Raw genomic sequence first — 16098 nt, forward strand, 5'->3', positions numbered from 1 at the left:
TGACCGGAGAGATGTGGTACCTCAGAGTTGTTTTGATTTGCATTTCTCTAATCAATAGTGATTTAGAGCACTTTTTCATATGCCTATAGATATCTTTAATTTCTTCCTCTGAAAACTGCCTGTTCATATCCTTTGACCATTTCTCAGCTGGGGAATGACTTGTATTCCTATAACTTTGGGTCAGTTCCCTGTATATTTTAGAGATGAGGCCTTTATCAGTGACACTGGTTGTAAAGATTTTCTCCCAATTTTCTGCTTCCCTCCTAATCTTTGTTGCCTTGGCGTTTTTATACAAAACCTTTTCAATTTAACATAATCAAAATTATCCATTTTGCATTTTGTAACACTTTCTATCTCTTGTTGTGTAGTGAATTCTTCCCTTTTCCATAAATCGGACGGGTAAACTATTCCTTGCTGTCCCAAATTGCTTATGCTATCAGCCTTTATTCCTAAATCATGTACCCATTTTGACTTTATTTTGGTATACAGTGTAAGATATTGGTCTATGCCCAGTTTCTGTCATAGCATTTTCCAATTTTCCCAGCATTTCTTTGTGAAATAGTGAATTCTTAGCCCAGAAGCCGGATTCTTCAGGTTCATCAAAGAGTAGATTGCTATAGTCATTGACTGCTGCATCTTGTGTACCTAACCTATTCCACTGATCCACCATTGTGTTTCTTAGCCAGTACCAAGTAGTTTTGATGTCTGCTGCTTTATAGTACAGTTTAATATCTGGTATGGCTAGGCCACCTTCCCTAGCATTTCTTCTCATTAATACCCTAGATATTCTAGAGCTCTTATTCTTCGAGATGAATTTTGTTATTGTTTTATCCAGCTCTGTAAAATCATTTTTGGTAGTTCGATTGGTATGGTGCTGAATAAGTAAATTAATTTAGGTAAAATTGTCATTTTTATTATATTAGCTCAGCCTAACCACGAGCAACTGATGTTTTTCCATTTATTTAGATCTGACTCTATTTGTGTGAAAAGTGTTTCATAATTATGTTCATATAGGCCCTGGTTTGTCTTGGCAGATAGACTCCCAAATATTTTATAGTGTCTACAGTAACGTTGAATGGAATCTCTCTTTCTATCTCTTGCCATTGGGCTTTGTTAGTAATGTATAGGAATGCCAAGAATTTATTTATATTTGGAATTATATTTATTTTACATCCTGCAACTTTACTAAAGTTTTTCATTATTTCAGGTAGTTTTTAACTTCATTCTCTAAGTAAATCATCATATCATCTGCAAAAAGTGATAATGTAGTTTCTTCTTTTCCTATTCTAATTCCTTCAATTTCTTTTTCTTCTCTTAGTGCTACAGCTAACATTTCTAGTACCAAATTGAATAACAAGGGTGATAATGGACATCCTTGTTTCACCCCTAATGTTGTTGGGAGTGCATCTAGCTTATTCACATTAAAAATAATGCTTGTTGATGATTTTAGGTAGATGCTATTTATAATTTTAAGGTTTATTCTTATGCTTTCGATTTATTCCTATTTATTCATTCTATTCCTATGTTTTGTAGTGTTTTTAATTTCTGCATCTATTGAAATGATCACATATTCTGCTAATTTTGTTGTTGATATGATCAATAATGCTGATAGTTTTCCTAATGTTGAACCAGCCTTGCATTCCTGGAACAAATCCTACCTGTAAGGGGTTGGTGCCGACCCTGGGGTTGTTAGGACCCTAGCACTTGGCCTGTTTCCTGGATAAAACCAGACAGGCTTAGTAGGAGCTGGAATGGCAGGCTCCTGGAGGGAGGGTCTCCACCTTTAACAGCCCCCTGTAGTCATCCTACACATGCAGGCAGAGTCCATCCACAAGGGACTCACAAGCCCAGAAGAAGGAACCCAGCTGGCCATTACCTAATGCTCTTGAACCAGTGCCTAACACAACACCTGACACAATGCTTTGTTACTTTACTTACTGGAACATCTTTGATACTTTACGAGGACATCCTGCCTCATGCCTCACGTAGCTCATACAGCTCTGATACCAGCTTGCAACATGCTCGAGCCTTCCCATGCCTCCATAGATACCGTAGGGCAGCATCCCCCTTGTTCCCATATGCCTACAGAAACCACCTTGCAACAGTCCTAATCTTTCCCATACGCTTGTAGAAACCATAGTTTGCAACAATCCAGATTCTTCCCACCCGATATCGATACCCATACCTAATCAAAGGGCAACAATATACTCATACTGCAACATTTCTATCCTGTCCCTTTGCAACATTTCTGTTCCTTCCCATGCTGTCATCCCCTTACCCCTTGGACACCTGCTTCTGCTCATGTAGTGCAAAACCCTATAAAACTGGATAATGTCTCCCAATAAATCGGAGTTGTATCCGCTCTGACTCCTGCCTCATCATTGCATCCTGAGATTGGGGTCCTTGCTGGTCGGGGACCCCCAACACCTACCTTGTTGTAGTATATTATTCTTGTGATAAGTTGCTGCAGTCATTTTGCTAATGTTTTATTTAAAATTTTTGCATTAATATTCATTAAGGAAATTGGTCTATAATTTTCTTTCTTTTGACTTTCCTTGGTTTGGGTATTGGCACCATATTTCTGTCATAAAAAGAATTTAGTAGGACTCCTTTTTGACCTGTTTTCCAAAATAGTCTATAAAGTATAGGAATTAATTGTTCTTTAAATGTTTGATAGAATTCACATGTAAAACCATCTGGCCCTGGAGATTTTTTCCTAGGGACTTCATTGATGGCTTGCTCAATTTCTTTTTCTGAGATGGGGTTATTTAGGTATTTTACTTCCTGTTAACCTGGGCAATTTATATTTTGTAAATATTCATCCATTTCCCTAAGGTTGTCAAATTTATGGGCATATAATTGGGCAAAATAATTCCTAATTATTGTTTTAATTTCCTCTTCTTTGGAGGTGAATTCACCCTTTTCATTTTTGATACTAGTAATTTGATTTTCTTCTTTCTTTCTTTAAATCAGATTGACCAAATGTTTATCAATCTTATTAGTTTTTTCATAAAAACCAGCTCTTAGTTTTATTCATTAATTCAATAGTTTTCTTGATTTAGATATTATTAATGCCTCCTTTGATTTTCAGTATTTCTGATTTGGTATTTAATTGGGGATTTTCAATTTGTTCTTTTTCTAGCTCTTCCAGTTGCATGCTCAATTCATTGATTTCCTTTTTATCTATTTTATTCATGTAGGCATTTAGAGATATAAAACTTCCCTTAAGAGCTGCTTTTGCTGCATCCCATAAGTTTCAGTATGTTGTCTCATTATTGTCATTCTCTTGAATGAAGTTATTAATCGTTGCTATGATTTGTTCTTTGGCCCACTCATTCTTTAGAATTAGATTATTTAGTTTCCAATTAATTTTTAGCTTATTTTTCCGTGGTTCTTTACTACAAATAATTTTTATTGCCTCATGATCTGAAAAAGATGCTTTGACTACTTCTGTCTTTCTGCACTGGATTGTGAGGTTTTTATACCCTAGTACATGGTCAATTTTTGTGTATGTGCCATCTACCATTGAGGTAAACGTATATTCCTTTTTATCCCCATTCAGTTTTCTCCAGAGATCTATCATATCTGCCTTTTCTAAAATTCTGTTTACCTCTAACTTATTTCTTGTTTATTTTAAGGTTAGATTTATCAAGTTCAGAGAGGGGGAGGTTGAGGTCCCCCACTATTGTAGTTTTGCTGTCTATTTCTTTCTGTACCTCCCTTAAATTCTCCTCTTAGAATCTGCATACTATACCACCTGGTGTATATATGTTAAACAATGATAGTGCTTCATTGTTTATGATGCCTTTTAGTAGGATATAGTGTCCTTCCTTATCTCTTTTAATTAGATCTATCTTTTCTTTTGCTTTGTCTGATATTAGGATTGCTACCTCCCCCCCTTTTTTTTACTTTAGCTGAAGCACAATATATTCTACTCCAGGCTTTTACCTTTACCCTGTATGTATCCCCCTGTTTCAAATGTGTTTCTTGTAAACTGTATATTGTAGGATTATGGTTTTTAATTGATTCTGTTAACTGCCTCCATTTTATGAGACAGTTCATCCCATTCACATTCACAGTTATGATTACTATCTGTGTCTTTTGCTCCATCATATTTCCCCCCTCCATTTATGCTTTTATTTCTCCCTTCTCCCTTTCACTCCTCAACAGAGTTTTGCTTTTGTCCACCACCTTACTCAGTTTACCCTCCCTCTTGATTCCTCTCCCTTATCTTACCTTTTTCCCCTTGCTACTTCTCCCCTCCCTTCTGACCACCCCCTTGCTTTTTCCCCCCTTTCCCCTCCTACTGCGTGCAGGACAAATTGGATATCTATACTTGTCAGCGTATGTTACTCCCTTCTTGAACCAAATCTGATGAGAGTAAAGCTGAAATATTGCTCTTCTCCCTCCCTTCTTTCCCTTTACTATAATATGTTTTTGTGCCTCTTCATATGATGTAATTTACCCTTTTTACTACATCCTTACCTCTTCTCTCAGAACCATCCCTTTATATCTCTTAATTATATGTTTTATCATTACATCAGGTATTTTATACTGACACCCACAGTCTGTGTATGTCCCTTTTAATTGTCATAATAACTGTACTATTCTCAAGATGGACATATACAGCATATATAATCCTGTATAAGGATGTAAATAATTTGCCTTATTCATTAACAAGGGTCCCCCCACACTGTTTGCCTATTTATGTCTCTCTTGGGTTTTGTATTTGAAGATCAAATTTTCATCAAGAAGGTCTGGAATTCCCTTATTTCGTTGAATGTACATCTCCTTGCCTGGAAAATTATGCTCAATTTTACTGGGTAGTTGATCCTTGGTTGTAGTCCAAGCTCTTTTGCCTCATGGAATACCATATTCAAATTTCCCCTGTCATTTAATGTAGCAGATGAAAGATCCTTCATTATCCTGACTGTAGTTCTGTGATGTTTCAATTGTTTCTTTCTAACTGCTTGCAGTATTTTCTCCTTGACCTGGTAGTTCTGGAATTTGGCTATAATATTTCTTGGAGTTTTCACTTTAGGATATCTTTTAGGGGGTGATTGGTGGATTCTTTCGATGATGATTTTACCCGGTTTCTAGGACCTCGAGGCAGTTATCCTTAAGGATTTCTTGGAAGATACTGTCCAGGCTCTTTTTTTCATCATGGCTTTTTGGTAGGCCAATAATTCTTAGATTGTCTCTTCTGGATCTATTTTCCAGGTCAGTTGTTTTTCCAATCAGATATTTCATGTTTTCTTCTATTTTTTTCATTCTTTAGATATTGTTTGACTTATTCTTGATGTCTCATAAAGTCATTAGCTTCTACTTGCCAAATTCTAATTTTTAATGTATTGTTTTCTTACTTTAGCTTCTCCATCTCCTTTTCCATTTGGTCAATTTTACTTTTCAATGAGACATTTTCTTCATTTATATTCTGATTCTACTTAACCATTTCACTGATTTTACTTTTTAAAGATTTGTTTTCATCAGTGAATTTTTTTCCATTTTTTCTTTTACCTCCCTAATTTGGTTTTTAAAGTCCTCCTTGAGTTCTTCCAGGAGTGCTTTCTGGTCTGGAGACCAGTTCACTTTCATTTTTGAGGTTTCAGATGTAGGTATAGTTTCTCTTCTGAATTGGTATTTTGATCTTCCCTGTCTCCATAATAGGCTTCAATGGTCTTTTTATTGACTTTTTATTATGCTTTTTCATGGAGTTTTTTTCTCTCTTGGCTTCTAAAGTGGATCTCTGCTTCTGAGGCTTGGGGGCTCTGTTTCAAGCTTCTTGTGTTGGGCATTGTGGGCCTGCTCAGTGGCTTTGTGTGCTACATCCTCTGGTTTCATGAGGTGTGGGGGAGGGGTGGTTTGGCTGCTGAAAGCCTCCTCTTCCAGGGGACTGTTCTACAGCATGGGTGGTCTCAGTTGTTGTCTGTGCTGGTGTCTGCCACTACCCCTGGCTGTGCAAAGACATGTCTGGGGTCTTGGCATTGATGTTTGCTAGCTCCACCCACCCTGGGGCTCAGTAACTCTTATTGTTCTGCTGAGGTGGGGCTGGCTGGAACATCTCTCTTCCTGCACTAGTCTCCTTCTGCCACCACAAGAAGGGTCCTTTCTCCAACTTTTCTTTAGAAGGCTACTGAAGCCGCACTTCTGGCTCCTCTGTTTCTCCCGTGATAGTATTCTTTGGGTGAGGGAGGCAGGGAGGTAGGGAGAGACAATTCACCTGGCTGTTATGGCTCCCAGAAGTTCAACAAGGTGAGTTTCAAACCTTTAGATTGCGTGTGGGCTGGAGGCATCCAGGGTAGCTGTTCCTGCAGCCACAAGCTCTGTGCTGGTGCCTCCAATATCTCTGACAGACTCCCATCCTGGGCTGAGAGGTCTGGGGCTCAATCGATGCCATAGCCTGTACTTCTGCCCTGGCCCTGCTCTTGTTCCCTCATTTTGCTCGCCCAGAGCTCTCCCAGACTGGCAGCTCCTCTGCTGTTCCTGGTTGGTGCAGTCTGTTGCCGTTTTGTGTGCCTGGCGCTCCTGCCCCTCTCTGTCTACTAGTGGCCTCTAACTCTCTCAAATATGCTCAGATTCACATTTTTAGAAGTATCTGACAGAATTTGTGAGAGAGTTCCAGTAGTTTCTTCCTTTCACAGCGCCATCTTGGCTCTGCCCTCAAATTAAAAATTTAAAAAGCAAGCAAACAAACAACAATAAAACCTTCTGTGAACCTCCATTGCTGCCAAATACCTACAAATCCATGATCCTGACTCAAATATTCAAATGATTTGTTATGTCATTGATTTGTATATTCACTCTGATGATTTGATTACAACTTATCCATCCCTAAAGATTCTGTGTGACTCTTGTCTGTGTCCTCCCATTAATTCACGGTAAAGGATCACGTTGGAGGCCTTCCTCATGGAGCATTTTGTGGTATTCTACTGAAAATTGGTTCCCACTTTGGCAATATTATCTCATATTCCACCGTTTTCCTTTTCCTCAGCCTGACTCACCCTAATTCTGCCTCTGATCACACTTTATAACCCACGTACCTGAAATACATTCATCCTCCATCTTCATCCGTTATAGCTATCACTACCTCCATTAAAGTTTCCCTGAACTCCAGCTCTTCCCGTGAAAGTGATCCCCCCTTCCTTAAATTTCTCATAGTACTTTGCAGTTATTGCAGCCCTACCTGCTATTGCAATCCCACCCAGGGTTACTTTCTCTCTATTGTGTATTTATCTTGTGCATTCTGATCAGTTAGGTCATAGGAAAGTACAGGTTTATTAAATAGAGAAGTTCTTTGGTCAGATTTATGCTGGGGAAATCAGTTTGTATTAGGAAGTGGAATGGAACGTAGTGGGGAGAGATTTAAGGAGGGGAGGCCAAAGAGAAGGTTTTTGTAAAACTGTTGTCTGTGTATGGAGGATAGAAGAGGAGTCATATGAGATGTAGAGAAGGTAGAAATGGCCTATATTGACAACAGATTGGACATACAGGGTGAGTTCCAGAGAGGATTCAAAGATGACACCTAGGCTGCCAGTTTGGGGGACCGAAAGAATGGAGGTGCCTTCAGCAGTAATAGTGAGGGTGGAATAGGGCAGTTTGGGGGGAGAAAGATAATTAGTTCTACTTTGGACTTTTGGAAAGTCATTGCCTTTGGCAATATCCCTGAAGTTTTTACACTATATATGTCTACTCTATCAATCAACAAGCATTTATTAAGCAGTTACCATGTGATGAGAATTGTGCTATATGTTGGTGTTACAAAAACAAAAGTGAAATAGTCCCTGCCCTCAAGAAGCTTACATTCTAATGGGGAAGAATGCACCAGATGAGCACATGTAAGCATATAGAGTCTAACTTTCTTCTTATAAGAGCCTTTTTCCCTTGCTCATCAGTTGTCCCTGAGGGTTGTAGGCAAAAATATCTGTGCTAAAGCCAAGTGGCTTATTTGTCTAGGCTTAGGAATTTCTGAGGTGGGGGGGAGAAGATTTAGAAAGCATATATAGTATGTTACTTGACTGAGACACCCATTGAAGGATATCTGTCTCCTATGTGAGCAGAGCAGGAACCGGTAGTTAGAACAGAACACTGGACTTGAAGTGAGAAATATTTGAGTTCTAATTTAGCCACAAACACCTATCAACAGTGTGAACCTGGGCAGGTCACTTAGCTCCTCTGCCTCAGTTTACTCATCTGCAAAATGGCAATTAGAATAGCACTTAACTTCCAGGGTTGTTGTGAGGATGTGATGACATAATATTTATATAGCACTTTACAAAATTAACAATTCTATATAATGATGATGATGATGATGATGGTGATGATGATGATGATAACTGGGAGGCATAAAAATGGTCTAATGCCTGAATTCTTTATTAGAAACCAGAGCCAATGCTTAGAATCCTGCAACAACACCATAATGTCCTGGGAAAACCCAAGCTATTGGAACAGTGGAGAGCCACTATATATCAAAAAGTCAAAAGACTATTGCAGGTAGTCTACAAAATGGAAGCCTGTCCTAGTTCTCCCTAATTTTAGTGCCCTCCCCCAAGGCTACTTCCGGTTTCTCCTGTATGCACCCTTTTTGTTCACTATTCCTTGCTTGTTGTATCCTCTATTGGACAGTGGTCTCCTCTAGAGCAGGGATTTTCTTTTGATTCTATTTGTATCACCATGCACTTAGCATAGTGCTTGGTACCTAGTAGCCTCATAATAAATGCTTGTTAGCTGACTGATTATAGTTTTTATTTTGGGTTTCTTGTTTATTATTTTGTGAAGTACTTTTATTTAGGTTTTTGCTGGAAAAGGTGTGGGTGAGCTAAGTTCTTTTGCCACTTTTCACACCTTCATCTTAACCAGAAATGAAACAATTTTCTAAGTTTGTGACTACCCTCCTTATAAAAATACACACCCTGTATTTGCAACCAGTCAAGTATGAGCAGCTGGGAGTGAAGGGTGATGACAACTTGTCAGTGTGTTATATTGGGAAATTTTCTTCGAGTTTGATTTGAACTAGGAGCAGAGAGCTTGGAGCGTCCTATTTACAGCAAAGCAGTTAAGCTATGGTGGGTCTGGTATGCCAGGATATTACTGGATGGTATCCCCTATGGGCCTATACTTGTGATACTTTAATTTATGTAAATCCATTGGAAAAGACTCCTGAGCTAGCACATGCTGCAAACTGCCTGAGTTCTTCATCAGAGGACACCAACTGACCTACAAGAGAATGACTAACTGGCAAGGCTTATTAGAGTGAAGGTTTTAATAGAACTTTTGGAGTTCTTCACTATATATTATCTTTGTCAGACAGAGGTCACATGACTTTTCCAGTCTGAGATCATTTTGTGTGCCAGAGAAGTTATCCTGGGTTCATTCTTTGAACTTTTGTAGATAATATCACAATTTAATATGGAGTTATTTTAAACTTTTTAAAATAAAATTTGTGAATTGTTCTCCCTCTATAGGTCCTCAAGGGCAAAGGCTGACCAGGTCTTCTCCTTCTCTTGTATCCCTCACTGTAGTTAGCTTGGACTTGGGTACACCATGGGTGCCCAAGAAATACTGGATTAATGTATGATCGCAATGCTCAAGGAGAATTAGTAATATACGTCAAGTTTTAGTCCCCTTTGAGTTTGTTTCTATACTTCCTTGGACTGAAATTTTCTCACCTCAAGTCACAAGCCCAATATGACTTTGGGAAAAGTGATGGATGCTTCATGCAAAGTAGGGAGAGAGGAAGAGATGGTTGATGAGAGGGGGAGGAAGTAGATCAGACTAAAGTTTCCTTCTAGTTCTATAGCCTTCTCTTGCTAGGACACATAAAAAAGTCCTTATGATAACCAAAGAAAGGACTTGGTTTTTTCAATTTTTTTCCTCAAGGCCTTTGATATCAGAAACCATTTTCTTGATATTTGAGGTCATTTTCACTTCCAACTTCTTTGCCTTTGTAGTTCCTAGAATTCTGGTCACCTTCAACAGTGGAGAGATGACACCAGAGCTGATCACAATGTTTGAGAGTCAATCAGTAACCACTGTCACCATCATCAGTGAACAAAGTCCTATGTCAAGGAGGTGTCTGGGAGAGAAGTTGACCGCAAAGTAAAGTTCAGTGAGAGATTAAGGAACTTGAAGAAGAAGGAAGAGTTGGGAGCCAAGATGGTGGCTGGAAAGCAGGGACTTGCTGTGAGCTCCCTCCAAAAACCTATAAAAATGACTCTGAACAAATTCTAAAACTGCAGAACCTATGAAATAGCAGAGGGAAGCAAGGTTCCAGCCCAGGATAGCCTGGATGGTTGTGGTGTAATGGAGCTGGGAGCAGAGCTGAGCATAGACCAGCATGGGCTGCACCCGGACCAACCAGACTGGGAGCCAGGCGGAACAGGCCCTAGCACCCTGAGTCAGTGAGCTGTGGCAGTTACCAGACTTCTCAACACACAAATACCAAACACAACAGAGAAGGTTAGTGGGAAAATCTGCGGGGGATAGAGTGAAAGGAGTTTGCAGTTTGGCCACCATCCCTGGGGCAGCAGAGGTGGTACAGCTACAGAACTACAGCTACAGTTGCTTCCTGCCCCAGGCCCACCTGGAAGGAGGAACTAAGTGGCAGATCAGAGCTGGAGTGCAGAGCCTGCTTAAGATCTGAGTCAGGTCCGGGTTGGTGGTTCTTAGGGGAGGAGGAGCACTGGTGTGGCAGAGCTTGCTGTGAGAAATAGCTCTGAAAACAACAGTGCATCCCCTCAAGCTTGGAACAAAGTACTCTCTACAAGCAGTCATACTCCAACGAAAAGCTCAAGGGTCAAGTAGTTGGCTGGGAATATGAACAGCCAGTGAAAAAGGACTCAGATTCAGACTCAGACTTTGGAATCTTTCTTTGGTGACAAAGAAGATCAAAACATATAGCCAATATACAGTCAATAAAGTCAAAGAGCCTACATCAAAAGCCTCTAAGAAAAACACAAACTCGTCTCAGGCCATGAAGAGCTCAAAAAGGATTTGGAAAAGGAAGTTAGAGAAGTAGAGGAAAAATTGGGAAGAGAAATGAGAGTGATGCAAGAAAACCATGAAAAATAAGTCAATGACTGGCTAAAGGGGATCCAAAAATACTGAAGAAAATAACACCTTAGAAAATAGACTAACTCAAATGGCAAAAGAGCTTCAAAAAGCCAATGAGGAGAAGAATACCCTGAAAGGCAGAGTTAGCGAAGTGGAAAAGGAGGTCCAAAAGACCACTGAAGAAAATACTACCTTAAAAATTAGATTGGAGCAAGTGGAAGCTAGTGACTTTATAAGAAATCAAGATTTAATAAAAGAGAACCAAAGGAATGACAAAATGTAAGACAATGTGAACTCATTGGAAAACCACTCACCTGGAAAATAGATCCAGGAGAGATAATTTAAAAATTATTGAACTACCTGAAAGCCATGATCAAAAAAAAGAGCCTAGATATCATCTTTCAAGAAATTATCAAGGAAAACTGCCCTGATATTCTAGAGCCAGAGGGTCAAATAGAAATTGAAAGGCTCCACCGATCGCCTCCTCAAATAGATCCCAAAAAGAAAACACCTAGGCATATTGTTGCCAAATTCCAGAGCTCCCAGATCAAGGAGAAAATACTGCAAGCAGCCAGAAAAAAACAATTCGAGTATTGTGGAAACACAAACAGAATAACACAAAATCTAGCAGCTTCTACATTAAGGGATCGCAGGACTTGGAATATGATATTCTGGAGGTCAATGGAGTTAGCATTAAAACCAAGAATCACCTACCCAGCAAAACTGAGTATCATGCTCCAAGGCAAAATATTGACTTTCAATAAAATAGAGGATTTTCAAGCTTTCTCAGTGAAAAGACCAGAGCTGAAGAGAAAATTTGACTTTCAAACACAAGAATCAAGAGAAGCATGAAAAGGTAAACAAGAAAGAGAAATCACAAGAGACTTACTAAAGTTGAACTGTTTTGTTTACGTTCCTACATGGAAAAATAATGTGTATAATTCATAAGACCTCAGTATTAGAGTAGCTGAAGGGAATATACATACATACATACATACATACATATATATATGGTATATATATGTATATATGTATACATATATTTTATATATATGTATATATACAGAGGGCACAGGATGAGTTGAATATGATGGGATGATATCTAAAAAAATCAAATTAAGGGATAAGAGAGGAATATATTGAGAGAGGGAGAAAGGGAGAGATAGAATGTGGTAAATTATCTCTCATAAAAGTGGCAAGAAATAGCAGTTCTGTTGGGAGGGAAGAGGGGGCAGGTGAGGGGGAATGAGTGAATCTTGCTCTCATTGGATTTGACCTGAGGAGGAAATGACATACACACTCAATTGGGTATCTTACCCCACAGGAAAGAAGGAGGAAGGAGATAAAAAGGGGGGGGGTGATAGAAAGGAGGGCAGATAGGGGGAGGAGGTAATCAAAAGCAAACACTTTTGAAAAGGGACAGGATAAAGGGAGAAAATTGGATAAAGGGGGCTAGGATAGGAAGGAGGAAAATATAGTTAGTCCTTCACAACATGAGTATTGTGGAAGGGTTTTGTGTAATGATACACATGTGGCCTATATTGAATTGCTTGCCTTCTTAGGGAGGGTGGGTGGGGAGGGAAAGGGGGAGAGAATTTGGAACACAAAATTTTAAAAGAAGATGTTAAAAAAAGGTTTTGCATGCAACTGGGAAATAAGATACACAGGCAATAGGGCGTAGAAATTTATCTTTCCCTACAAGAAAGGAAGGGAAAAGGGGATGGGAGGGGAGTGGGGTGACAGAAGGGAGGGCTGGCTGGGAAACGGGGCAACCAGAATATATGACATCTTGGAGTGGGGGGGGGGTAGAAATGGAGAGAAAATTTGTAATACAAACTCTTGTGAAAATCAGTGTTGAAAACTAAAAACATTAAATAGAAGAAGAAGGAAGAGTTAGTCCATTAAAATCCATGGAGTTAACCTTACCAGTTACCACCTCCACTTTCCTCTTTACGCTTTAGGTGATATTGAGTTTCTGTACAGCTGTGTTTCAGGCACCCATCCCAAAGTACAAGATTTGTTGGCCCACCTCTTAGAGTTATCAGTTTTTTATAATGTTTCGTTCAAGTACTACCTTCTACGTTAGACCTTTCTTGATCTCCTCCCTCCTCCCAAGCTCCTTGAGGGCAGGAACTATTTCACTTTTGTCTCTGTTTTCACAGTCCCCAGTGTCATGCCAAACAGGTAGTAGGTTTTTAATTTTATGATTGATTAATGGCTTATACCCTACTCGACAATTCAGTCTTCTCCCCAACATGCCAGCTGCCCTTCCTGAATGACTCAGAGGGTCACATTCTATAGCTTCAGGATCTGAAGGAAAGATCTTCTGATTTTTTTCCCCTACCCATCCTATTTGGGATTAATACATGGCATTCATTAAATAGAGCAACTATAGTATTATGAATAGAGAGAGAAGGTGGACAAGGCTCCAGTCCTGTCTCTGCCACACATTGACTGTATGACCCAGGCAAGTCACACCTGACACTCACGGATATTATCTATGCTTATAACTTGCTGAGGGGGTGCTGATTTCCACTGGTGGAGTGTGTGTCCTGGAGTTCCCTATACAAAGAATAACAGGTCCAGTCTCCATCCCAACTTAGGAAGCACTTCAAAGTTTGCCAAATACTTTTCATCTATGATAATGTGGGGTGATTGTCTTTGATTGTCATGCTAAGCTAGTGAGGCAGGTACTACATGCTTATTATCTCCACTTTACAGATGAAGAAATAGTGTCAGAAAATTTAAAAAGTTTGACCCTGGCCACAGCCATGTCATGGGGAAATCTCTGTCTCCTGGCTCTCAGTTCAGTGGTCTTTCCCCTAAGGAATGGTCCTACTCTTTAATCATGACCAGTCTGTCTGCTGACAGGGGGCTCATTCTCCTACCCAATGAGGAAGTGGGTAGAAGTGAAACATAGTTTAGCAAAACTGCCAATATGCTGAAAAAGTCTGACATTATCAACTGTTATTCACATCTATGATCCCCTACCTCTGCAAAGAAGGGGAAGAGACATCTTCTAATGGTATTTCTTTCCAGTTTTCCAAGCAGTTTTGGTCAAATAGCGAGTTCTTATCCCAGAACTTTGGGTTCTAAATCTTTGGGTTTATCAAACAGTAGATTACTATGGTTATTGACTACTGTGTCTTGTGTACCTAATCTATTCCACTGATCCACCACTCTATTTCTTAGCCAGTACCAAGAAGTTTTGATAATTGCTGCTTTATAATGTAGTTTTAGGTCTGGTGAAGTTAGGCCATGTTCTTTTGCATTTTTCACTAATTCCCTTGATATTCTGGACCTTTTGTTCTTCCAGATGAACTTTGTTATTATTTTTTCTAGTTCTAGAAAATAATTTTTGGTAGTTTGATTGGCATGGGAAAAATAAATAAATTAATTTAGGTAGAATTGTCATTATTATTATATTAGATCAGCCTATCCATGAGAAATTAATATCTTTCAAATTGTTTAGATCCGACTTAATTTGTGTGAAAAGTGTTTTGTAATTGTTTTCATATAGTCCCTTGGTTTGTCTTTGCAGGTAGACTCCCAAATATTTTATATTGTTTACAGTTATTTTAAATGGAATTTCTCTTTCTATCTCTTGCTGCTGGGCTTTGTTGGTAATGCACAGAAATTCTGATCAAATTTATGTGGTTTTATTTTGTATCCTCCAACTTTGCTAATGTTGTTAATTGTTTCAAATAATTTTTAAGCTGATTCTCTAGGATGCTCTAAGTATACTACCATATCATCTGCAAAGAGCGATAGTTTTGTTTTCTCATTGCTTGTTACAATTCCTTCAATTTCTCTTTCTTCTGTTATTGCTACAGCTAACATTTCTAGTACGATATTCAATAATATCACTTATAATGGGCATCCTTGTCTCTCTCCTGATGTTGTTGGGAATGCTTCTAGCTTATCTCCATTACATATAATGCTTGCTGGTGGTTTTAGATATGTACTACTTATATTTTTAAGGAAAACTCCATTTATTTCTATGCTCTCTTTGTTTTCAATAGGAATGGGTGCTGTATCTTCTCAAAAGCTTTTTCTGCATCTTTTGATTTCTGTTAGTTATGTTATTGATATGGCCAATTCTTCTGATAGTTTTCCAGAACTTGCATTCCTGCTGCAAATCCCACCTGGTCATAGTGCATTATCCTAGTGATAAATTGCTGTAATCTCTTTGCATTAAATAAAATTAAGCAATTAAATTAAAGATTTTGTTTAAAATTTTTTCATCAGTATTCATTAGGGAAATTTATCTATGAGCTTCTGTGTTTTGGCTCTTCCTGGTTTAGGTATCAGCACCGTATTTGTGTCATAAAATGACTTGGTAGGACTCTTTCTTCACCTATTTTCCACATAATTTATGTAGTATTGGAATTAATTGTTTTTTAAATATTTGTTAGAATTCACTTGTAAATCCATCTGGTGCTGGAGATTTTTTCTTAGGGAGTACATTGATTGTGTTTGACCTCTTTGGGGTGTATATGCCTAGCAGTGAGAATCTCTGTTTCAAAGACTAGAGAGACTAGTCAGTTTATCTGCATAATTCCAAATTGCTTCCCAGAATAGTTGGACCAATTCACGGCAGCAGTGCATTAGTGTACTTTGCACCAACATTTCTTTAATGGCTACGGAGACTTACACACTTCGTGTAAAACAGGTCTTCCTTTAGCGCTTCAAGGAATATCACCTAATAGATACTGATTGTCTTTACACTGGCACAGAGTATAATCCCACAATGCCCTCTCAGATAGCCTTTCGGAGTTTGCTTGTCCCCAAAACTCATCCCCTTCACCCAGCTTTGTGATGAACCTGTGTGGACATAGCTCGGCTGACACCAAACATGGTCTATCACTGGCCCAAACTGGAAGCTGTACAATTTGGAAGGACTTGCATGCCGTTGCTTAGCCTTCAAGAACCCTGGTGTTCCTCTAAGTAATAATAAAGCTACATACATGTGCAGGAACATTGTGGCATAATACTTAGAGAGGTTGAATCAGAGCTAAGAAGGCCTCGGTTTAAGTCCAGCAAATATTG

The sequence above is a fragment of the Trichosurus vulpecula genome, chromosome 3 (genome assembly GCF_011100635.1).
Source record: "Trichosurus vulpecula isolate mTriVul1 chromosome 3, mTriVul1.pri, whole genome shotgun sequence".
NCBI lineage: Eukaryota > Metazoa > Chordata > Mammalia > Diprotodontia > Phalangeridae > Trichosurus > Trichosurus vulpecula.